This window comes from Triturus cristatus, chromosome 5_1 (assembly GCF_964204655.1).
Source record: "Triturus cristatus chromosome 5_1, aTriCri1.1, whole genome shotgun sequence".
In the NCBI taxonomy this organism is placed as follows: Eukaryota; Metazoa; Chordata; class Amphibia; order Caudata; family Salamandridae; genus Triturus; species Triturus cristatus.
Genome location: NC_140587.1, coordinates 497,950,722 through 497,976,803, shown reverse-complemented (window position 1 = coordinate 497,976,803; position 26,082 = coordinate 497,950,722).

The window sequence follows — 26,082 nt, the reverse complement described above, 5'->3', positions numbered from 1 at the left end:
CCCTTGCTTAGGTGTAGTATTCCTATACCTAACTTACATATAGACACATGTGTACCTATCAGCCACTCCTATGGCAGGCCTTAACAATCCTGGAGGCAGAGGGCTTGGTAACATGTGAGATGGTGCTCTAGCATGAGCTGAGCCTGTCTGCAGCTTTCGGAACCATGTCCTTATAGCTGTTCTATGATATAGCCTACCATATACTCTTAAAGTACCTTATAATCTTAAACGGTTATGGTAACTATGGTTTGGCTTTATCAAAACATGTCGTGTAAGGTGTCTAACACTTTGGAATAATACCCCCATCCCATTTCTGGGGATGATGATATTATCCCTCCCTTCTAGAGGGAGAAGACATGTTGTAACCTACTTACCCGGTTAAAGTTAACCAGAGCCCCAGCATCACAAAATGGATGCTGCTGCCACAGACACGAGTCTGACCTCCTGCTGCTGGGAGTGATCCCGGCAAGGGAGGCTTGGACAATAGGTTTCCTGCCTTGGGAGGTGCGAGCACCACCCCAGACGGGCCTTAGTGTATTGGGGCAGGGAGGGATCAATAGAATGAGACATGCCTGGGGCACACAAGGTGTCCCGTGCATAGTCCAGTTCAAACCGGTGCTGGGGCACTCCAGCCCTAGTCCTGGCGCGAAACTGGACAAAGGGAAGGGGGTGTAACCACCCCCCTACCAGGTCCCACCCATAAGGCGTGACCTAGCAAGTAACCCAGCCCCCCAGATTTGGATAAGAGTGGTAGCTGGGCCCCAGGAGATTAGATTATCCTGAACCTGCAACTTGAACAGAAACTCTGGACCTTCGAGATTCGACGAAAGAAGAAGACTGAAGAATCTCCCTTGTGGCCAAGGAGTGGCTACCCTGTGCAAACAGGCACCATCAAGAGACTACCCTTTGCTTTGCTGAAGTTCTACGAGGGACCGACTGCAGAGCCCGACCAGAGCCTTGACTTCCAGACTTCTCCGACCCTGATCCACATCCACAGCCGTGCTGAGATCCGTGGAGGCGACGAGAGACGTGGGACCGGCTACCTGGGAAAAGTGGCTAGTATCTTCAAGCGCAGCTTCTGAGGCACCCTCTAAGTTGTGCACCGGGGATTGAGAAGCCCCAACCCCAAGCACCATCTGCACCGAAGATCAGCCCCCACACTCCACGAGTCCTGCGTGGCGCCCTTCTGCATTTTCCTGCTTGCCGCGTATGTCCAGTTGCTTGCCCGCTGGCTAGTGGCCTTTGTGACGACGCATCCTGAAATCTTCACCGCTGGTTTGGCTCCTCCAGACTGGCTCCTGCTTCTTTGAAAAAGAGAAGCACCCCAGACCTTCCTGGTCTGCACCAGAAGCAAGTCCTCCGTTCTTCGTGGGTTCCGCTTGCCAAGGCTTGGTGAGTCCTAGTCCAACTTCGACACCGCCGACAGCAAGAGCCTTCGTGGGACAGCTCGCCTCCTGGTCCTGGTCGTCCTCGACGTTCCCTGGTCCTCGTGGCTGCAGCGACAAGCTTCACCTTCACCTGCAATCTTCACGACATCGCCTGGTTCCTTCCTGGTTCCACGTGGTCACTGGCTAGTGACCTTGACTCTGTCCCTTCTGCTTGCAGGTCTCCTCTCTTCTTGATCCCAGCCTTGGGATCCACCGGACACTCTTCACTGACTGCCTGTCAGCAACTTTCCTTCAGGCATCCATAGAAGTCCACGACGAAACCCGACGCAAGTTCACACCTATGCACCCGCAGCCTGTGGGCTAGGTAACTTGGGTACTTCGGTGCTCACAAGGGTAGTGACTATCCTAGGGTCTAGTTTCCGAATCTCGACTCTCTAGCTGCTTCAGAAGTGTCCTTAAACTGTTAATTTCTAACATCTACTATTTCTATCGACTTTTACGCATTACGCGTGAGTGTTTCCACTCTGCACCTGAATCCCGTGGGCCTCCCACTTCCTAACTGTTGCTAGTGTAGTGTAGCCCCAGCGATTCCCTAGGCCTAGGCCTATCCTATTTCCGTGACAGTGGTCCTTATACCACTTACTTAGTATATGGTTTGTGTGGCCCCTAGGGCCTAACTGTATTACTTACCTGTGTGACTTAATGTATGCTTAAATAAGACTGTGTTGTACTTACCTCTAATCTCATAAAGAGTGCTGAGGGTTTGACTAGAATAAATACACTTTATTTTATATATATATCTGTTGTGGTGTCCTTTCATTTGGTATTCAAGGGATTATATATGGTATCACAGCTGGCTTCACATGCCATTCAGAGTTTAGCCTAAGACTGCTCTTGTCCATGCTACCACTAGGATAGCTGGTCTATAAGGTTGACTTTACAACCAATCACCATAAGGGTATTTGGACTGATATAAGGTGTACACTAGAACTAGTGACATCATACATCAGGCCAACTTCTCACATAAGGGGTCTCTGGGCTGTGGGAGGAGCGGTGAGTACATGAACAAATTTGAATCAGCCAGATGACAGTGCTATATGACTTTAAGGGAATTATTACTAGCAGATGAATCGTAATCAGGACAGAGGGCACAATATGGACACATTTTGCTACTAGGGAGTTATACCGCTGTTTTACCAATAACTCCGCTAAGTTTAAATGATTATACCACCTGTAAGAAAGTCCTGCTATATATAAGTGGATGAAATTTCTCCACTTCAATAGATGACTATGCTTGAATACCCTCTTGAGTAAAATCCTCTGTTCTCTAACTTGGCAATTCCAATTGTCTGTGCCTTAATAATCATTAAGCAGTGGTATTCTATACTTTCAAAATACCTTCAAAGTGCTCTGATTGATGGGTTCTTCTTGTACTCGCTGTGTGATATTTGCATTTCCAAGGAAAACAAATCCAGCTTTTACTGATTTTTCCCAATTTTTATTCCAAGTGTGCCGGTAAAATACTGCCCGTGTGGAAACCCTAAGCAACTGGTAATCTTGTCTTCCTACCTTTTACTTCTCCGCCTTACATTTCAAGTCTAGTCTTTAAAAAGTGTCCAAACTCCTGCTTCTGCACCATCTGAAGACAGTAACAGATACTTAAAGTACCTCACTGAGCTACTGGAAGCAGAGCAGCTGTGGAGCGAGAAGCCCTTCATTGAGGGCCCAGCATCATAGTCGGCTGAGACGTGAGATGTGGGAAGAAAATAGTACAGGGTGGAGGGATACTCTTTCAAGGTGCCATTTGTCAAGTAGGTATGCAGTCTTGGGATTTATTAGTTTCTGTTACTTACAATTTTCCTTATGGAACCCTTCTGACACAGGCAATGCGCGGTCGCTGAATCGGAGACACCGAATCTGTACAGAGATACCTCAAATACATTCACCTCAAGTAGTGCTTGAGCGAGTTTTTCCCTAAGAATCGTATACCTCCTCCATTTTATCATTTTGAGTTAAAACGAATAACTGAATAACATTAATAGTATTAATGGTTTGCTGTGTTCGATTAATCAACATTACTAATCAGAAAATATACGTGGGAATCGCATTTGCATGGCCTGATTGAGACGTAAACTAATTTTCGTATGCATAATAATGTCAGATATTTAGAATTTGCATGTTATATGTTGCTTTTGTGATGTGATTTGTGAATTGTGCTCTAAATTGTGAGTATAAACCGCAATGCGTGTTGCTTTTGCTGGATAAATACACACACATAGAGGGTTTAGTGAGGGAATAACATTTTTAATAGTCATTTTCATGTATTAATTACGTTTTGTGTCTCTTTGCTTAAGTTGACCTTTCTGGAGTGGCCACAAAATGGCTGCCATCCCTATTTTGATGGACAGACAAGATACAAAAGTCACTGAGTGAAGTGCGCCTGCGCTAAAAGATGAGCAACAATAACCTCGTCCTGACCCCAGGCAGACTGTACTCGTGAAGGTCATACCGGGAGGAGTGCCAATCCGCACACAAAGAACTTCCCTAAACCAAGAACTGTTATAATTGATGACACCATGGACACAAACCCGCATGGGAAACAACATGCCCTGAATGGACTAGAAACTGTTTCAATTTTATTAATAAATTGAGAACTACATCTAATTAAACATTAAATGTATGGGAATCAGGAAGAATGATCCTGGTTCAACCAATCGGATTTGTTCTAAAACATGTATTGTAACATTTTGTTGTTGATTTTACTATAAAAGAAGTAAAGTAAAGACTAGAGAGGGTCTTTACGGCTATTACGGCTATTCGCTTAAGATTGTTTCCTGACGTTATGCTGACGGAGAGGACGGTGACACTGCTGGACAGCTGCTTGCCAGAGACTCTGACGAACTGATCAGATGCCCAATTAATTTACGAACTGATCGATCGATTTATGGGCATAGAGACGAAAGATCTGAATTTGACATAGAGGACGCCATTTAGCCAGATTAGGTAAATATGCAAACCAAAATATTGAATGCTTTATGATTTCCTTATGCTTATATTTAGATAAACATTTCAATTCATTTAAGAACTGTGTCGCGTTATTATTTGAAGTGTATATTGTTTAGAAGTATTATGTGTCGCTTTTCCCAGCAACTAAGCTGATCCATGGCCTATAGTATGGGAGGAACAACCTTTACAATGCAACTTTTACAACGCACTACATTTACAACGCAATTTTTACAACGCAACATCCACTACAACGCATTCCATTACATCGCATGACACTACAACGCATTTTTAAAAACTACCTTTACAACGCATTCCATTACATCGCATACTACCTTTACAACGCATACCATTACAACGCATAATATTACACTACACTATCCAACACTTACCCTACTGTTGCACACCCTGGAGTTAGAATAGTAATTTTTATCCCTATACTATCCAACACTTACCCTACTGTTGCACCCCCTGGAGTAAGAATAGTAATTTTTACCCCTATACTATCCAACACTTACCCTACTGTTGCACCCCCTGGAGTTAGAATAGTAATTTTTACCCCTATACTATCCAACATTTACCCTACTGTTGCACCCCCTGGAGTTAGAATAGTAATTTTTACCCCTATACTATCCAACACTTACCCTACTGTTGCACCCCCTGGAGTTAGAATAGTAATTTTTACCCCTATACTATCCAACACTTACCCTACTGTTGCACCCCCTGGAGTTAGAATAGTAATTTTTACCCCTATACTATCCAATACTTACCTTAAATGCAATGTAATATTATGCGTTGTAATGGTATGTGTTGTAAAGGTAGTATGCGATGTAATGGAATGCGTTGTAAAGGTAGTTTTTAAAAATGCGTTGTAGTGTCATGCGATGTAATGGAATGCGTTGTAGTGGATATTGCGTTGTAAAAATTGCGTTGTAAGTGCATGCGTTGTAAAAGTATGCGTTGTAACGTCATACATCCACTGCTAGGTTATAAAGGTATTGAGACCCTGGTGAGGTAGGAATGAATAGGTGAATTTGTTATTACTCATCAGGTGATTGGTGCAAATCTTCCTCCCATCATTTCCAGTGCATGAAATTGTAGAAGGAATTTCCCTCTCTCGAGGACCATTGATCTAAAAGTAAGAAATGAATGATTGGTGTTATGGGCCCCACCAGTGAATGAGTGAATGAATGTGGTTGTTGAAGAAGATCTGTGGTCTGGTCTATAGCGAGGGGATTTGTGGTATTCAGCGCTGGAGCAGTAGCATCAATTATGTCTGAAACTAATGGACAACTTACCTGAATTAATTAGGAAATCATTTTGGGGAAGCCTCAAACACCCCCACATGTAGCTGTATTTCAAGAAGATTCCCATATTTGTTTTTCAGAGTAGAGTTAATCCAATCACTGGTCAAGGAATGAGTGCATACTGCAATGTGGTCTCCAAAAATTACAGGTTAGAAAATAACCGCAGACATGAAAGTATGCAAGTAATACAATGTGCAGGGAACGTCAAACCCAGAAGAAAGGGTATCATACAGTTTCATAACTGAGTTGTGAAAGCACTGCAGGCTTGAATCAAAGCTACTTCAATAAATGACTTTGCAATGTGGCTGCATTTGTTGAAAAGATATATGAAACTCCAAACATAGTGACCTGTGATCATTAAGAATTGATGCCCAGTTCAGGTTCATCACCCATCTTTCAGTGGTATCTGGTACATACCAATATTGCTAGTCTGTTCATCAGAAGTAACCAGAGGTCACACATCGCCGAAGGCTCTGTAGCCAACCTCAGACTAGCAAACATATCACCTTTATTACATTTTCTAGGAAACGTGAGAACATTTCTTTTTAACTAGACACTTCTTTTCAGCTGAGAATCAGGTCAGAGCAAACACCAGAGATGGTGAAATACATTCGATTCATGTTCTGTTATTCGTCAGTTTATTTATATGAACTTCTGTTATCTTTCATTGTTATTCTTTAATGTGTTGTAAACAATAAGCAATATGTTACAATCTATTACATGCATAAGGGTTACAGACCTCTATCCTAGGAGTTCACAAAGAGAGCATACCCATTTTTCAAATATTCAAAAATAGTCAATCAATCAATAAATATTCATTCAGATTTGACAAAAATCCATAAAAGAATAACCACGAAAAACACAGAGCATTTGTTACAAAATTCTATTCGCACAGTATTAGAATCACTTCTTGTTAAAAATACATAAATCCTTTCAGTGCAACTTATCTTATGTGCAAGCGGTCGCAGAGAATGAAACTTAAATCCATATCATGATTTGGAGATAACACAGGGTCTTATAATGTAGACCAACTGATAAGCAGACAGTCACAGCCAGGCGAATAAGGAGGGACACATATTGAAAAGGGGGATAGCAGTACAAAACTTCCCATGTGAATAAAGAACACATATTAACATTTGCCATTAACATTAGTCTTTTTCATTGGATAATCTTTTTAAATGAGTAATTGAGTTCGGTCTCTTAATCGCTGACTTGATGTATGACAGAATTGCATAACATATAAAGGCATCATCCAATTTATATAAAAATGTTAAAAAAAACTTGGAAATAAATAAATTCCTTTGACAAAAACAGTGGACGCAAATCACGTGTTCTAATGCCCTAAAAACGTGCAAAATAACGTAAAATGAATTGTAGATTGGCTAGTTTTCCCATTACTTGGGCATTTAGGTAGTTTTTGTGCCCATGCCTCCCTTTTGGGAAATGCAACTTGAAAATGGAGCATATCTAAAGCAATGTGGTTAAATAAAATATGTCCGCAGCATTTATTACAGTAATCATATACCTTTGTATTGACTAGGATTAGAAAATATATATTAATTAAAAAAAAAATACAAAAATATCTATGTGAAAAGGTTAGGCTATGTAAATCAGAATAAGGCCCTTTGCATATTGTGAAAACCTATTACATTGAAAGGATATTTTATAGGTTTGATTGACTGTAGGGGACGGCTAGCTTCCAGGAAGATGCATGCGTCTTCTAAATGTGACAGTGTGATCAGCTGGTGTCATCCAAAGGATCTTGGTCTCGTATTAGATCCAAATAGTGATCCTCCTATACTGCTGAGGGAAGAATAAGGGGGTGAGCACTATGTACAGGAGAATGTATGACGTTACAACGCAAACATTTACAACGCACGCCTTTACAACGCAGTTTTTACATCACAACATTCCTTGCAATGCATGGTTTTACATCTCATGCCATCACAACACATTTTTGGAAACTACATTTACAACACATTCCATTACAACGCATACAATTACAATGCATACCATCACAACACATATTACTTTTAGGGCAACAGTAGGGTAAGTGTTGGATAGCGTAGGGGTAAAAACGATTTCCACTCCAGTGAGTGCGACAGTAGGGTAAGTGTTGGATAGTATAGGGGTAAAAATTACTATTCCCCATTACTTACCTTATATTGCGTTGTAATGGCATGCGTTGTAGTGACATGCATGGTAATGACATACGTTGTTGTGACATGCGATGTAATGGCTGCGTTGTAATGGCATGCGATGTAAATGATGTTGTGTTGTAATGACTGCATTGTAAAGGTAGTGCAATGTAATGACTGTGTTGTAAAGGTTGTTTCCCGTACAGGAAATTGAGTGTAAAAGGTCGAAGGAAACTTTTATATATACTAATCATGAGTAAGTGTGGACAGTGAACTCTACTCTGCAGGCTAATTTAATGGAGTAATTGTCACTCTGCGCTCCACTTGGAGTACTGAGTTCTTAAAAACAAAACTCTGCAAACCGCTGGCGGTGCAGAGTTTACCAGCAGCACACACTCACCCGGCCTTTTGAAGATGTTCGCACAATCTGTATGCATAACCCAGGAGGAACCTTTCCGAGCGCCTTTCACTTGAGGTTTAAGAGTGCATGATAATACACCAGATTGCCCATGGCCTTGTAGTGAGTGGAAGGGATAGGGTGCATTGTGTGTTTCCCCCTCCTGCTCCACAACCGCCTGGTTGCAGCAGCTGGGAAAGTAAATGGGGGTGGTAGGGTCCACAGGTACATTGAGTGTTTGCTGTGGGCATAGGTGGATTGAACGAGCGGTGAAGAATCAAAATGGCTGAGCGGATAGGTGATACACTGTGTCGCTGCGTGCATAAGCCACTGGGGCTGGGGTGTGGTCGGTGCCCCTGTCTGACCCTCTGGCTGTGTTTATAGCTGACTGCCCCCGAACAGGGCCTACAGTGTGCAGGTGGTGCCCAAGAGGTCCCTAAGTGTCCCCCTCTTGCTGTGGCATCATCATGTGCAGGCCTGCAGGGTCCTCGCTTAGTGGCTGACATGAACTCCCAGCAGCAGCGAGTGGCCTCCATCAGGATGGAGTGACCTGCTAGACTTCAGTAGGGTACGCTATCCTTCGAGGTCTTCTACTTATGGCTTTTCCTGCACGGTAAAGCGAGCACCCCAGCGGGCCTGCTCCGGTCTCTCCTCCCATGTCTAGACTGTAACACTCTAATGACTTTAGCAGTGTCTGGATCAATCAGTTTATAGGGACGGTGGGGGGTGGACCGCCTGACCCAAAGATAAAATAATCTCATTGGCTAACTTGTGTTACATCACCCTTTTCATTGTATTGGCATTTATATAGTGCCTTCTCACTCCTTAAGGTGCTCAGACCATGTGCCAACGAGTGCCAGATTGAGAGTGTCGGGAAGAGATGCATTGCACTCTAAAGAACAGTGCAACATTGCACCCTGAGAGTGGAATCTGACGTTGGGCTGTGCCAGTGCATGCACACGCATGAGATTATAAACTGTCTGTGCTGTGCCCACACTACTCAATTCATGATTTCTGCAGAACCACATAATAACAGAGCCCAGTCTGGCACTCGTCTTGATTCACCATTGGATCTCCGCTTCTACACAGGACTCTCACGATGATGTAACCCGTGGGTGTACTTGGCGTGTGCCTGGCAGCGCTTTTGAGAACAAGAGAAGTGCAGACACAGAGCTGCACCGAGGTAAAGACAGCAGAGAGACTCTTGGCAGAGATCAGGTAATTTTCTAGGTTTTCGCTCTGACTTGCTGTGTAACCCTCACACACATAAAAGGTTGCATGTGAAAGGCTGCCTGTCTGTCACGTGTTTTTTTCATTACATGACCAGTGACGACATGTCCCTGGGCTGTACCTCTGCCAGCTTGTATTTGCATCACACACTTTAGTTCTAAATTTTTGTGTCAATAACCCGCAAAGATAATGACTTATTTTCGGCGCCTGCATATGTCATCCTAGCCAGCTATCCCTACGTGAATTTCTGACCAGCAAAAACGTTTTTTCAAGTTTACATTGTTTGCATACAGACAGTCACTGCAGGCTTAGTGTTTAGAATTAGTAAGAGGCTTGAATCTTCCCCCTCATTCACAAAATGACAGGGACGGCCCTACATGGTGGTTTTATAGGGAACTCCACGCGTCTGCAGACTGAGGTGAATTCCACTGAGGTTTTTCAGCAGAGTGAAACTCTGCTAGCTCCCCCCACCATTAATCATGAGGAGGTCCCTTTGAGAAGAAGCTAGACTGCTTGCAGTGTTACTTGCATCACATATGTTTAGTGAAGGGTGCACAGCCAAAATATAGCGAGATATGTGGTGTACCTACAGGAATTTAGAAGAAAATGTAAGATGAGTTGCGCAGATTGTAGAAGAAAGTTTTTATTGGCGAGGTTGAGAGCTCAGAATGGTTATCTCCTTTAGTGGCCACCATTAAAGCCAATGGAGATCTTAGACTATGCATTGATTTACAAGAACTAAATAAAAGTGTTGTGGTTGATTATTACCCACTAATATATAAGTTAACTTTGTTAAATGCATCTAAGGTGTTCTCATCCACAGATCTAATTTCAGAATATTACCAAATAAAACTGGATGATGAATCAAATAATTTGGAAAATCTAGATTTGTAAGGATTCAGTTTGGGCTGATCTGAGTGGCCTCAATATTTCAGAGAGCAATGAAGAATATTTTGAAGGGGGTGGCAGGAGTACATCAAGAAAGTGTAGTCAGTCAGAAACTTATAAATGCATGATTCCTTGTATGTCCCCCATTTCTGAACATTTTGTAGTGTTGTGGAGTCTTTCAAGGTAGGTGGGCGCAGCACTAGCGATCTAGTGAATTAGTGCCGCAATCTTTGGAAATCCCAAAACATTTAAGGGGAAGTGATGTGTCTCGGTTCTTCACACAATATCAATCTGTCATCTGTAAGCATGGGTAAATCGTTTTGACTCCTCTGGATCTGAATCCCCTCACCCACCAGCTTGGCTAAGCACCGGCAATGAGAAATGTGTGGTTGCCACAGTGAGGCGCACCCTTGTGTAAGATACTGGACTCCTCCATTTAGTTGTCGAGTACAGTAGGGTATAAGCTGCCCACTCCCCTACCCCCTCCATAAGGACCTTTTTATCTGGACTCAATGTGGTGTATTCAGCGTATCATTTAGTTTGTATCTCAACTGCACCAACTGAAATGCCATCCTGTAGTGTTCAATGTGTGGGAAGTGCAAGTTCCGAGAGTAAGTCCCATGAGTGAGTCCCATGAGTGAGTGTCTGCAAACAGTTCACTCAGGTTAAGGTGTGGCTTCTTCCCTGCCCAGATAATTGTTGTCTTGAGTTTGGTGATTTATGTGAACACATCCACAGGTATGCGGAGGGTGAAAAGTGCAAAAATATATTTCAACATGACTCAAGTTCAATTTGAAGATTCTAACCTTTCCCCACCTAGTCAGACCTAGGGCCAGATGTACTAACATTAGGAATACCGATTTCGTAATTGTGAATACCTCTGATTTGCAATCAGGTAATCAGTATTCCTAATGTATGAAACTCTTTTGTGTTTCATTAGTGATTCCTAGTGTGTCACAAATAGACCTACCTCATGCATATTAATGAGGTAGGTCGCAATTTGTGACCCATTAGGTATGTAGTTATCACAGGGATTGTGGGCTGCTGGGGTCAGCAGACCACCATGTCTGTGATTACCTTTAAATAAAATAATACACACATTTATTTTAATGCAGCCGTTTTCCATAAAGGAAAGTGGGATGTATTTATAAAATAAGAAATAAAACATTTCTGTTTAATTTTTTAGGAGAAGTAGTGGTAAGTGGGACCACTGACTGTTCTTAAAAAACGTTTTTTTCAAGATTCTCATATGGGAAAGAATCCCAAGTGGACCCCTTCACATGTGGAAATGGGTTACCTCCAATTTTAAAATGGTGGTTAAGTATTACTTTATGTGGCTGGAATTTAGTCACAAAACAGTAATACATATCATACCGATGTGGTATTTGAAAGGTACGCTGAAAACATGCCCTTTCCAAATAGCGAATTGCAAATGCAAATTGTGATTTGGTAACAAGTTTACGAATTCCATTTGACATTTTGTACAACTGAAAAAGTATTTTAGGGTTGCAAATGGCTGGAATCTGCAAATCAGGCTGCTTCAACCAGAAAAATGATTGGTGCATCTGGCCTCAAGAGTGGACCACTGTGAAAAGTCTTGTTTCAGTTTTGAGATCAATGGGTCCATGCTATCCTCCACCATTCATGTCAGCCCCGTGTTGGTGGTAATCCCAAAATAACAAAAAAATTACATTCTTCCGCAGACAGGAGAAGTCAGTTAATGATATCATAGTAATGTGATGTGTCCAATTTATTTTTTACCCGGAGAATAAGGAGAAACAGGATGTGGTTTGCAACAAGTGATGGATGGACTTCCATGGGGTAGTCACAGGTTAGTCAACATCACTAATATGTTGTTGGCATTGAGGATAATTTAGTGTTCTCCTGCTCATGTTTGTATGCCCATAACGGCTGCATCAAATGGCCTGTGCTAATGAATTCAGCGCCAGTACAAACAGTAGATGTGACAGTGGATAACCCTTCCACATTCTGTGATGTATGGGGAAAGGAGTCGATGTATAGTCATTACAGCCCAACACCACCAAGGAGTCCATATACAGCCATTTGACATTTGTCAGGAATTTCCATTTCAGGCTAAAAGATTCCAGGACATGAAAAAGGTATGGCTTTTCCACGATATCAAAGGCTTTCTCTGTGTCCTTGGAGAGTGGCACTTGTTATATTTGTCCTTTGCTTGCAACAAAATATGAGCTAGCAATCTCAAGTTGGATGCAGAGGAGGTGTGTGGTATAAAGCCTACCTGATTTTGATGAACAAGAAGGGGCATCCTGCTGAAGCCTAGTTGCCAATAGTTTAGCTAGGGCTTTCATATCATCTTTCAGTAGACAGATCGTCCGATAACTATCGTAATGAGCAGATCTTTCCCCAATTTCAAGAGCAGGGTAATTTTAGCATAGTTCATGTTCCTGAGAGATGGCATACCCACCTGGATGGCTTCGAAAATATTCCAGAGAACAACCATGAGCAGGTGTTTATTAAGATTGTATTATTCTGTCAGGTATCTATCCAACTCAGGGGCCTTATTGTATGAGAGGTCATCAATAGCCCGAGTTATTTCATCAAGGGTTGCGTAATGATTGAAAGCAGCAGCTTGGCTTGCTGCCAGTGGTGGTAAGGATAGTGTGGAAAGAAAGTCTTTCATGGCAGTGGTAAGGATTTAAGATTCAGCCATTTATAAAGAATGATAGTATTCCCAGAAAATGTTGAAAATGTCTAAAGGGTGGGTTATGGTTGTGCCATTGCTCTCTTGCAGTGCAGGGATAGCATGTTGTGCTTCTTGGTGTCGAAGCTGTAGGACCAGTAGTCTGTCTGCTTTCTCCCACCTGCCATTGTGGCGTTGTTTGAGCAAGAAGAGCGCCTGGATGTATGGGATTGATCAATGTCCCTCTTTGCACTCAGGAGATAGGTCAGGTCTACCAACGAGGTTGTCGACTCGTAAGTCCGTGTCTGTGAAATAAGTTGTGTCTCTAGTCAGGTTTTTTGTTCAATGGCAGTGCATTTTCAAATAGCAGAATCTCTCATCCCTGCACCTCTCTAGTATTGTCCTGTGCTCATAATATCAAAGAGTTCAGAGCAGTGTTGATACAGGGTGAAGGTGATTCAGAGAGGACTATAATGTTTGTGTCATGGATTTTGAAAGGAGCAGAAATGTGCTATTTGGTTATTTGAAGGGCGGCTTTAGTGTTTTATTGGGCAGTGAGGAAGTTAAAGAATTTTTTATGGGGCTGTAAATTCAAGGTGCAAAACCGTCTTTTAAGAAGACAATGGATAACATTCTAAGGAGTACAGTGATGTGATTTTATTACTTAAATATATATATAATTGCTCTTACCTTGGTTGGAGCTTTCAGGCTCCTTATGTTCTTCCTTCATGTTCTTCGTTCTTCTGTAGAATGTGAGTATGACAGCACTCGACGATTGACAGTTGCAGCTGTGTCATTGAGGTGGTCGGTCACCAGGTTGTGCTTCTAGTAAAGTACTTACCTTTACTTGCCGGCTACTCGTTTTTTCTTCAAGTACTCTTCTTAACATACAGCTAAGTGGATTATAACTTTATATGATTATGAATTTGGAGGTGAATACATATCGGAGGTAAAGTGTAATAGAGTGTCAAGAGGAGGAAGAAGTGGAGGATGACATATGGACTAGAGTATGTGAAAATGAAGGTGTCATTACAGAGGAAGACTGGAGGAATGATTTGAAATAGGATTGTGGATTGCAAGAGGTGTTATAATTAATGGGTGGCCTAGAAAGGATCAATGTAATGAATCCTGAAATAAATATTGGTTTGTATAGGAAAGATTAGCAGAGAGACAAGGGCCGTTGTACAGAAGAACCAGGCTGACCACCAGTTTCATTTAGAGAGGACCTGGTTATGTTGTGACATAAAGGACACCAAAGCATATCAAAAACCAAGGAAAGGCTGGAATGTGTTACTGGTGGCCTAACATAGACATGGTTGTAAAGAGATTGGGTAGAGATTGTTTACCGTGTGCTGTCAGCAACATAATTCATACACCTTTAGTGCAACCTACGGTGAATCAAAAATTACTTAAACAGGCATAGCAGGATGTTGTTTTGACTATTGTTGGCCTTATGCATCGGGATGACGACAAATGTATATAGTGGTCCTCACTGACATGTATTGTAAGTTACTTGACGTATTTTATGTGAATGGGATTGAGACATGAGATATTGTTGAGTGTTTGGAGACTGTGTTCAGCAATATTTATTGACTGATAATGGTGAGCAACTAATATCTAGGGATATTTTTGGTGGGAAGTCAGGGGATAAAACACTTAAATGGGCACTGTACTATTCAGAGGCGAACAGGATGGTGGAGTGTTAATATGGCAAATATTGAAATGATAAAGTGTTTTAAAGTGTTTTTGAAGAAGTGTGGTATAAAGACTCACTCATGCTTCGGGGACGTCATGATTTGAGTTGTTCAGGGGTAGATTACCTAATACATTGGTGTCATCAGCATGGGTTAATCGAATGGGAGAAGGGAGAAGGGAGGTATGGAAATTAAAGTGAGTGGAGGAAGAAAGAACTTTTGAAGCTAAAAGAAAGGAAAGAGTGATTTGATACAAAAAAAATGTGGTAAGAAAATCTGAAGTCAAAGTGGATGATTTGGTTTGGATCAGAAATCCTAAATGTTTGAGACAAGATGTGAAGATAGATTCATGAATATAGAATTTAAGTATTGATGTTACTTTAAACGTGGTGTGAAAGAGTAGGGCGTGCTGAAGAGTGTAGTAAGGCTGAAAGAGATCAGTAAACCAAAACTCTAATAACAAGTATGAGGTTCAGGAAAATTCCAAAGTAAATAACTTCAGGAAGTGGCTCTTTGGTTCTTATGACATTCTTTAGTTTAAATGGTATTAATAACATTTAATGTGCATTGCAACATATATTCTCCAATGCTAGTAGTGGAAATGATCATCTCTAACTTATTTACTTAGAGATATTTTTTATGCTCAGAAAATAGCACTAAATGCTTAAGGATATAAACAGCAATTGCCAGCAGCTGCTTGCTGTCTCTTAGTTTGTTGTTCCTGTTCTCCTGAGGAAGGATTTCTGCCCCAAATTACTCTTAACCTCTTCAGTGCCCATGACGAGATAGTCTCGTCATGGAGCACGGTTGCGCTGTGCCCATGACGAGACTATCTCGTCATGAACCCCACCCACTAGTGCAACACCCGGCACAGGAGGGGGAAAGGGCGTGGCACTGAAGGGGTTAATGAATTACCTAAACTGGCTAAATCACATAATTCCGATAATTTCGCATCAGAAGAGTAATGCATAATTATTGAAATTACTCCAGCATAATTTTGATTTTACCTAGGCCTAGTAAAAAATAGCTTGTAGAGATTAGTGGTAAATCACCTTGGTGAACATAGTGTTGAAAGGAAGATTTGTGGTATCTTAGGTGAATCAGGTACATACTCTATGGTGAAATGCTATTAGTAGAAAGATAGAGTTGAATTAGAAGGTTGGGAAGGATGTTGGGTGATACTGACAGAGAAACTGGAAGCAGCTGAATGGGTATTTTCTCTCTGAGAATACGTACTGGGGGCACTAGAGGGCGCAAAGCAAAATTGCCGCTCTTTAGAGCTTCTCTGCCGGCCGAGATATAAATCCGACATTTATCTTTGCCATCCCGCCCCGCACCCCACTGAAACTGACAGGCATAGTACACGCGTGACCTGCTGACTGACCTGGTTGGGCGCTGTGGACCAGAACGTCGCTACACCAGGATTACAGGCTGAGAGGCTCCAGGCCGGACTCTAGCAGCATGGCGACCTGGACGCGCACGGACCAGACGAGTGAGGTAGGCCGGGGCTGGGCCTGGTGGCGGGCTGCGAGTGCCAGGGGTTGTGTGCCTGGCTCATCGGACCGGGTGTTTGGTAGGCGATACGGCGCACCCTGGGGAGCTAGGGGCAGCTCTCTGATTGCTCGGCAGGGTGATTGGGGGGCTGTGTTGCCTCTGGGGCGCCGTCTGAGGGCCTGCGGACACCAGTCTTGCGTAGAGGGCAGGGTGGCGTCCTTTGGCGCTGTGGCTGGCTGCCGGGCCGGTACGGGCCTGTCTCCTTGGTCGCTGGTGGTCGGGCTGTGTCACTGGGTGCAGCCGCGCTAGCCGATTCTCGGTAGTCCGCCTGGTCGGCTGTACCCCTGCTGCGACAGGCCCCCTCACAACCAAAGGGCCCCTGTGGAAGAAAGTTCAGCAAACCTGATTGGGGCTGAGTCCCTCACCTTCACGCTGCGGTCACGTCTCTCAGTGCCAGTGAGCCCTCCCCCGTCCTCCTGCTATCGCTTGAAGGCCATTACTCCAGCACCCGGTGGTTTGGGCCGAGGTGCGGCCAGGACGTTAACCTGTGATTCCCGCTGTGGGGGGGGCAACGAGGACATTGGCCCGCTCCTGCCATTGCAGTGTTCAAGGGGTTTCTTACGGTACCCTCTACAGCTGAATGCGTACTGGCGCTACGTTGGGGCCTACTCTTCACCCTCGCCCTGGCCTATAAACAGCAAAAGCCTCACTAGTGACTTGCTGCCATAGTCTTTTGGTGCTGACGATCCTTCCCTTGCAGGGTGCGGCGATATCCTTGCCCTGCAACATTGCGAGTGTCGGACTGCATCTTCTGGGACTTCTGAGCCACCCATTTTAAGTTCTGCTGCAGGGAATGAACTCTTTACTGCATTGCTGATACTACAACTTGGGCTGTGCATGCACTCAGGACTGGACGGGCTGGCCTGACTGTCACGAGGTGCTCATCATCACTGACCTACCCCCCTTCTCTGCTGGGAGATGTGCTGTTTTCAGATTGCGGCTCTGTGAGGCCTGTGAAGTGTTGCTACCCCTGTATGCTGAATCACCATGGTCCATGCAAAACACATGGGGAAAAGTGAGCGTAACCAACCGCGACTCCCTTTCGAGCCCCGAAAAACTGGCAGAGCCACTCAGTATGCAGCATCGGACTCTGAGGTTGACCCGCCAAATGACCGTCTTAACAATATTGATAAAACTCATCTTGCTGTGCAGGCCAGTTTGCAATCCATTGATGGTAAAATTGATCATCTTAATCTTCGTATGGACCATATATCGTCAAAACTAGACAAGCATGCTCAGCGGTTGGGGGAGGCGGAGAGACGCATTTCAGACATTGAGGATGGCTTACAGCAGGTTACGACAAAGGCGGTCTCCATGGAGAAGGTTCTGGCTGTCATACAGGCCCGTAATGAAGATTTAGAAGCCAGATCGCAACGTAACAACGTGTGCATTACGGGCCTTCCAGAATCCACGAACACAGGCCTCCTGGAGACCTTTGTTGAGAAACTACTGCGAGACGTCTTTGAAGCAGAACACTTGTCCCAGGTTCTCATTGTAGAGCGGGCGCATCGCTCCTTGGCTGCACGACCGCCTCAAGGCACCCCACCTCAGCCCATAATTGCCCGTCTTTTAAACTATAGAGACCAGGATACAGTGCTCCATCTCGCGAGGGTGAAGGGTACCATTGTTCATTAAAGAAACACACTTGCTTTTTATCCAGACTTCACCATTGCGGTGCAGGAGGCGCACGGGGAACAGCAGCCAGCAAATAAATTGCTGCTGGCCGCGCACATACCATATGCCATGCTCTACCCGCAAGACTGCAGGTGGAGGACAATGGAAATTACAGATTTTTCACATGCCCAAAATCAGCATTGGACTTCGCCAAATCTGTCTCCCGCCGGAACCGCTCCCCCAGAAACGCAGATAATGATGAAGATACCGCACATGGTGAATCAGCAAGTGGCCTGCGTTGACTCCGTAATAGATCCGCCTAGGTTGGAAGAGTAACTAGGATGAGGCATGAGTATTATCACTGCCCACCGGCTTTCTGATTCTTTCATTTCCTGCTTTTCTACAATGTAATATTTTGCTCATTGTTGGTGGGAATCCCCTTTTGTGTTCCTCTGATATGTGGTTGCGGGGCCTGGGAAGGACACTGTAAGATGGTTTGGCCACCTCCTAACTTCATCGGGAGGGAGTTTGTGCTCTGGCGTCCCCCTACATGGGTGTTCACCGCATAAGGTTCTTTCCCTGGTGCTGCACTTGGGATCTGTTTCTGGGGTCGTGAGATGGCTTTGGCATGATGGGGTTGCTAAAGTGGGTGGGAGGTGGGTGGGCAGGCTATTGCTCTGGGGTTTGTTTATGTATTAACAAATTGCCAACGTGCACTCAATTTTAAACGTTTTTTAACTAGTACTTAATAGTGTGCTCTTAACACCAAGACGACCGTCTTGGTGTTGATCTCTTTGCGACTCAACTTGAATATTTGAGTCGCAAAGAGATCAACCAGAGATTACATGCAACCACCTTGATTCAGTATCATAAATCCAAAAGAATCCCCAGAGGGTTACGGATCGCTCTCAAACCTATGTTATGCAAGACCAATAAACTTTTTATGGAAAGATGGTACCAGATTTTAAATAAATGTTCACTGGACCTCATTCTCCTCATTGTCGAAGAGCTATCAAACATACTTAAAACGTTGGAAGCAGAAATAACCCAAATCAAAGAAGAGATATCAAAGAAAGACACTGAAAATTGGGATGAAACTCTACAAAATATGAATGAAAAGTTAGATCAATATGCAAAAGAAATACACGAGAGAAAAATAAGAACATTTCGACGTGACACGATAGATTATCAACTTGACGAAGTTTACACCTGGGCTGAGGTGTACAATCAACGCAGATGGCAAAGACCGCAACAAAAAACAGGATCTTCTGAAGAGAGTGTCGTTTCTGATACAGAGTTAGCCCAGAATAGACCACCTGCACAGATATCTGTAACTCAAACCGATACTCAACCAAGCACATCAGGCGGTACACGCAGCAAAAAGACGTCTTTTTTAGATATCAGTCCGGCAGCCAACCAGCAACCCGAAAAACCAGGAGAAGCAAAAGAAAAAACGCCTACCAACGAAACAGAAAAGAGACCTCTTCGCAGCAAAACGAGAGCAACCTAGTTGTCAACATCTCTAAAATCGATTTAACCACAGCACAAATAGCAGTTTTGAACAAAGGCACATCATTTGTACCTACGTATCAAAGTAATATTGCAGAGAGTGAAATTGCTTTTTTTAAATTTGTCAGAAGTCTCAAATTGAAATACTTTTTCAGCACTCTTGAATCTCCCACACTTGAAATGGAAGAAAGCTCGCTCAAAGAGTTCAGACCTAAAAGCTCGTTTTGTTCTCCAATCTCACACAAATCGATTGATACCTTTGAAAGATTGGTTAAAGCTGATATGAATAAAATCAATTTCAGTAAGAAAATCAAACATAATTTCAGCAATAAAGAATGGAGCACTCTCAAGCAATTATCAAACAACCAAGTTTTGACTTTTTCAAAAGCTGACAAAGGAGGAGCAATCGTGGTCCTTGACACAGATTTTTACGAACAAAGTGTCATGGAACATATTAATGACAGTGATACATATACAAGACTGGACCAAGATCCCACTTCAAGCTACCAAAGTCTTCTCAAGCAAATTCTCACACGAGCATCTGAAATGGGTTGGATTAATCAGAAGACGATGAAATTCCTGTACACCACATATCCTAGACGCCCAAAACTATACATGTTGCCCAAGATTCATAAAAACTTGACAAAACCACCCTTTCGACCAATAGTGTCAGCATGCGGCTCAATATCTGAACCCATTGGTAAATATTTGGATCATTTCCTACAGCCAATTGTACAACATCAAACAACGTATCTCAAAGATACTACTGATCTTTTGAACACTCTCCAAAACTTGAATCTTGAGTACATCAATGACTGGCACTTATGCACAGTGGATGTTACGGCTTTGTATACATCGATACCACACAAGGATGGATTAGAGGCTATTGAATGGGCATTATTACAGAATAGTGACATCAAGGCAGAAAAAATATTTCTTGTTGAACTGCTCCATTTTGCGCTGTTCCATAGTTATTTTGAATGGAAAGGCACATTCTACGCCCAAAACACTGGCACGTCGATGGGATTTACGGGGGAACCCACATATGCCAATATCTTTATGTCTAAATTTGAACACGAACATATTTTGAACAATGAATCATGGTCTCAACATCTGATTTTATACAAGCGTTACATTGACGACATATTGATAATTTGGAAAGGTGATCCGAGAATTTTGGAAGACAATATTGGTGATCTCAATCAAATTCATGATCGCATTAAATTCACTTACTCGATCAACAAATCTCAAATTAATTTTCTGGATGTATTAATACAAATTCATGAAGGACACATCAAAACCAATGTATATATCAAAGCTACAGACAGAAACAACAGTTTGCATTTCAGCAGCTTTCATCAATTTGCTCTCAAAAAACATTTGCCATATTCCCAATTCATCCGACTTAAGAGAATAACTTCTGACTCTCAAGATACGAGAGAGATCATTCACAATTTTTCTAACAAATTCCGGAATAGAGGATATCCAGATAACATTCTTGACCAAAGTTGCCGGAGATTGGAAAACATAGACCGGACAGATTTACTGAAACCCACAGAGAAACTGCAAACTCACCGTCCCATTTGTGTTCTGAAACATTCAACACAATCCACCTTGATCAAATCTACCATCTTAAAACATTGGGACATTATAAAAACTGAACCAGATCTCATTAATTTGTTTCCACAGCCTCCAATTTTTGCCATGCAGAGATCCAAGAACCTTAAATAACTATTGGCAAAACATCCAACGATCCCCAAAAAGGCATTTAAAGGCATGCAAAAATGTATGAACTGCATTCATTGTAATAATGTTATGACAGGTGCTGTTTTCTATCATCCAACCAAAGGTCATAAAATCAATCTACAACATTCAAGCACTTGTGATACCACGAATGTAATTTATGCCTTGAAATGTCCATGTGACAAGATCTATGTAGGTCGAACTGAAAGAAAAGTAAAGACACGAATAGGTGAACACAAGAGTAACATTCGCTTGATGAATGAAAAATCCACGGTTGCAATGCATTGGAAAGACGCAAGACATAACATTGCGCAACTACGTTTCACCATCCTTGAATCGCAGAAACCCACAGGAGAGTGTGATCCTGCTAAATCATTAGCACGCTCTGAATTCTTTTGGACTAAAAAATTACAATCTCACCAACCTATTGGATTAAATGACAGGATTGAATGCAGTTGTTTTCTATAAAATCATATGTGATATATCTTATATGCTGCACTTAACCAATTGTGTATTGTTTCTAGGTTGTAATTCAAAAACTATTTCGTTATCTGTCTATACTTGAGTTTGTTTTCTATGTTTAGCATTCACCACAGCACCCGAGTCTGTTTTTTATGTTCAGTATTCATCACGGTGATCCGCTTTCTATTTTCATTGACCTATTTTTTAAATGGTGACGTTGAGCACGTCACGCACCCAACCTTGGCTGAGCAACCATGCACAATTGCCATACTTGGTGAGTGTGACACGCACGGTTGAAAACCTTAGCGTATCTTAACTAACTCACGGAGCAAATTTGTTGCACAGGGTGAGGTGGTTATCCACAGTTAAACTGCACAACTATGAGTTTAGCCATGAGTTTAGGCACTATCACTTTACTCTTCGCCATCTTTTTTACATTAAAGCAACTGTTTTCCACCGAGCCAATCGGTCACACTTTGTTTTCACCGAGGGAGTATGATCTTTTATCTTTTATCTTTTTTCTTGTCTCTCTTTCGCCCTTGCGTATTTTCAGCTAACTAATGTACACATTTTGGTATGTCTTAGAGAGAAAGTTTTTCTCGTACAGCAATTGTAAATTATTAAGTCTTTGGTTTATGAGGACAATGCAGTTGAATTGCTTCTTTTGTTTGTTTTTTGTAGCATGGAATATTGACCCCTGATGAAGGGTCCGCATTTGACCCGAAATGCATTGGGTTCTGTTGAACTTTTGTCAGCTATGGATTCTGTTCGTTTTCACAGAACATTATGATTCTAATTGAAGTGCATTTACAGAGATAGAATGCAATAAAAACTTCGAAACACTGAAGATCTTCATGAGCCTTGATAATTGAACTCACTAATTTGTTTAAATTGTATAGCAACACGGTTGCTGTGTCTACAGTGCTCACACCAGCAGGAAGTTCTCTTCATGCATTTTCGTTGATATTTATCTATGAGACGCTTTGGACGGTCGTCTTGGTGTTAAGAGCACACTATTAAGTACTAGTTAAAAAACGTTTAAAATTGAGTGCACGTTGGCAATTTGTTAATATTTCTATTACTCATCGTCCGACAGTCTCCAACGTAGCACCTTCACGCAACATGTCGTTTGCTGAAATTGCTTCGCTTACATCAAATAAAGCAGACACTTTAGCATTTTCTTCAGAAGCAGCGTCAGAAATATATGACCTAATCCAAGAAGCAAGACTCTTCAGTCCTCATACATCGACCACCACACAATTGCTAAAACAACTTGAATATTTGAGTCGCAAAGAGATCAACCAGAGATTACATACAACCACCTTGATTCAGTATCATAAATCCAAAAGAATCCCCAGAGGGTTACGGATCGCTCTCAAACCTATGTTATGCAAGACCAATAAACTTTTTATGGAAAGATGGTACCAGATTTTAAATAAATGTTCACTGGACCTCATTCTCCTCATTGTCGAAGAGCTATCAAACATACTTAAAACGTTGGAAGCAGAAATAACCCAAATCAAAGAAGAGATATCAAAGAAAGACACTGAAAATTGGGATGAAACTCTACAAAATTTGAATGAAAAGTTAGATCAATATGCAAAAGAAATACACGAGAGAAAAATAAGAAAATTTCGGCGTGACACGATAGATTATCAACTTGACGAAGTTTACACCTGGGCTGAGGTGTACAATCAACGCAGATGGCAAAGACCGCAACAAAAAACAGGATCTTCTGAAGAGAGTGTCGTTTCTGATACAGAGTTAGCCCAGAATAGACCACCTGCACAGATATCTGTAACTCAAACCGATACTCAACCAAGCACATCAGGCGGTACACGCAGCAAAAAGACGTCTTTTTTAGATATCAGTCCGGCAGCCAACCAGCAACCCGAAAAACCAGGAGAAGCAAAAGAAAAAACGCCTACCAACGAAACAGAAAAGAGACCTCTTCGCAGCAAAACGAGAGCAACCTAGTTGTCAACATCTCTAAAATCGATTTAACCACAGCACAAATAGCAGTTTTGAACAAAGGCACATCATTTGTAACTACGTATCAAAGTAATATTGCAGAGAGTGAAATTGCTTTTTTTAAATTTGTCAGAAGTCTCAAATTGAAATACTTTTTCAGCACTCTTGAATCTCCCACACTTGAAATGGAAGAAAGCTCGCTCAAAGAGTTCAGACCTAAAAGCTCGTTTTGTTCTCCAATCTCACACAAATCGATTGATACCTTTGAAAGATTGGTTAAAGCTGATACGAATAAAATCAATTTCAGTAAGAAAATCAAACATAATTTCAGCAATAAAGAATGGAGCACTCTCAAGCAATTATCAAACAACCAAGTTTTGACTTTTTCAAAAGCTGACAAAGGAGGAGCAATCGTGGTCCTTGACACAGATTTTTACGAACAAAGTGTCATGGAACATATTAATGACAGTGATACATATACAAGACTGGACCAAGATCCCACTTCAAGCTGCCAAAGTCTTCTCAAGCAAATTCTCACACGAGCATCTGAAATGGGTTGGATTAATCAGAAGATGATGAAATTCCTGTACACCACATATCCTAGACGCCCAAAACTATACATGTTGCCCAAGATTCATAAAAACTTGACAAAACCACCCTTTCGACCAATAGTGTCAGCATGCGGCTCAATATCTGAACCCATTGGTAAATATTTGGATCATTTCCTACAGCCAATTGTACAACATCAAACAACGTATCTCAAAGATACTACTGATCTTTTGAACACTCTACAAAACTTGAATCTTGAGTACATCAATGACTGGCACTTATGCACAGTGGATGTTACGGCTTTGTATACATCGATACCACACAAGGATGGATTAGAGGCTATTGAATGGGCATTATTACAGAATAGTGACATCAAGGCAGAAAAAATATTTCTTGTTGAACTGCTCCATTTTGCGCTGTTCCATAGTTATTTTGAATGGAAAGGCACATTCTACGCCCAAAACACTGGCACGTCAATGGGATTTACGGGGGCACCCACATATGCCAATATCTTTATGTCTAAATTTGAACACGAACATATTTTGAACAATGAATCATGGTCTCAACATCTGATTTTATACAAGCGTTACATTGACGACATATTGATAATTTGGAAAGGTGATCCGAGAATTTTGGAAGACAATATTGGTGATCTCAATCAAATTCATGATCGCATTAAATTCACTTACTCGATCAACAAATCTCAAATTAATTTTCTGGATGTATTAATACAAATTCATGAAGGACACATCAAAACCAATGTATATATCAAAGCTACAGACAGAAACAACAGTTTGCATTTCAGCAGCTTTCATCAATTTGCTCTCAAAAAACATTTGCCATATTCCCAATTCATCCGACTTAAGAGAATAACTTCTGACTCTCAAGATACGAGAGAGATCATTCACAATTTTTCTAACAAATTCCGGAATAGAGGATATCCAGATAACATTCTTGACCAAAGTTGCCGGAGATTGGAAAACATAGACCGGACAGATTTACTGAAACCCACAGAGAAACTGCAAACTCACCGTCCCATTTGTGTTCTGAAACATTCAACACAATCCACCTTGATCAAATCTACCATCTTAAAACATTGGGACATTATAAAAACTGAACCAGATCTCATTAATTTGTTTCCGCAGCCTCCAATTTTTGCCATGCAGAGATCCAAGAACCTTAAAGAACTATTGGCAAAACATCCAACGATCCCCAAAAAGGCATTTAAAGGCATGCAAAAATGTATGAACTCCATTCATTGTAATAATGTTATGACAGGTGCTGTTTTCTATCATCCAACCAAAGGTCATAAAATCAATCTACAACATTCAAGCACTTGTGATACCACGAATGTAATTTATGCCTTGAAATGTCCATGTGACAAGATCTATGTAGGTCGAACTGAAAGAAAAGTAAAGACACGAATAGGTGAACACAAGAGTAACATTCGCTTGATGAATGAAAAATCCACGGTTGCAATGCATTGGAAAGACGCAAGACATAACATTGCGCAACTACGTTTCACCATCCTTGAATCGCAGAAACCCACAGGAGAGTGTGATCCTGCTAAATCATTAGCACGCTCTGAATTCTTTTGGACTAAAAAATTACAATCTCTCCAACCTATTGGATTAAATGACAGGATTGAATGCAGTTGTTTTCTATAAAATCATATGTGATATATCTTATATGCTGCACTTAACCAATTGTGTATTGTTTCTAGGTTGTAATTCAAAAACTATTTCGTTATCTGTCTATACTTGAGTTTGTTTTCTATGTTTAGCATTCACCACAGCACCCGAGTCTGTTTTTTATGTTCAGTATTCATCACGGTGATCCGCTTTCTATTTTCATTGACCTATTTTTTAAATGGTGACGTTGAGCACGTCACGCACCCAACCTTGGCTGAGCAACCATGCACAATTGCCATACTTGGTGAGTGTGACACGCACGGTTGAAAACCTTAGCGTATC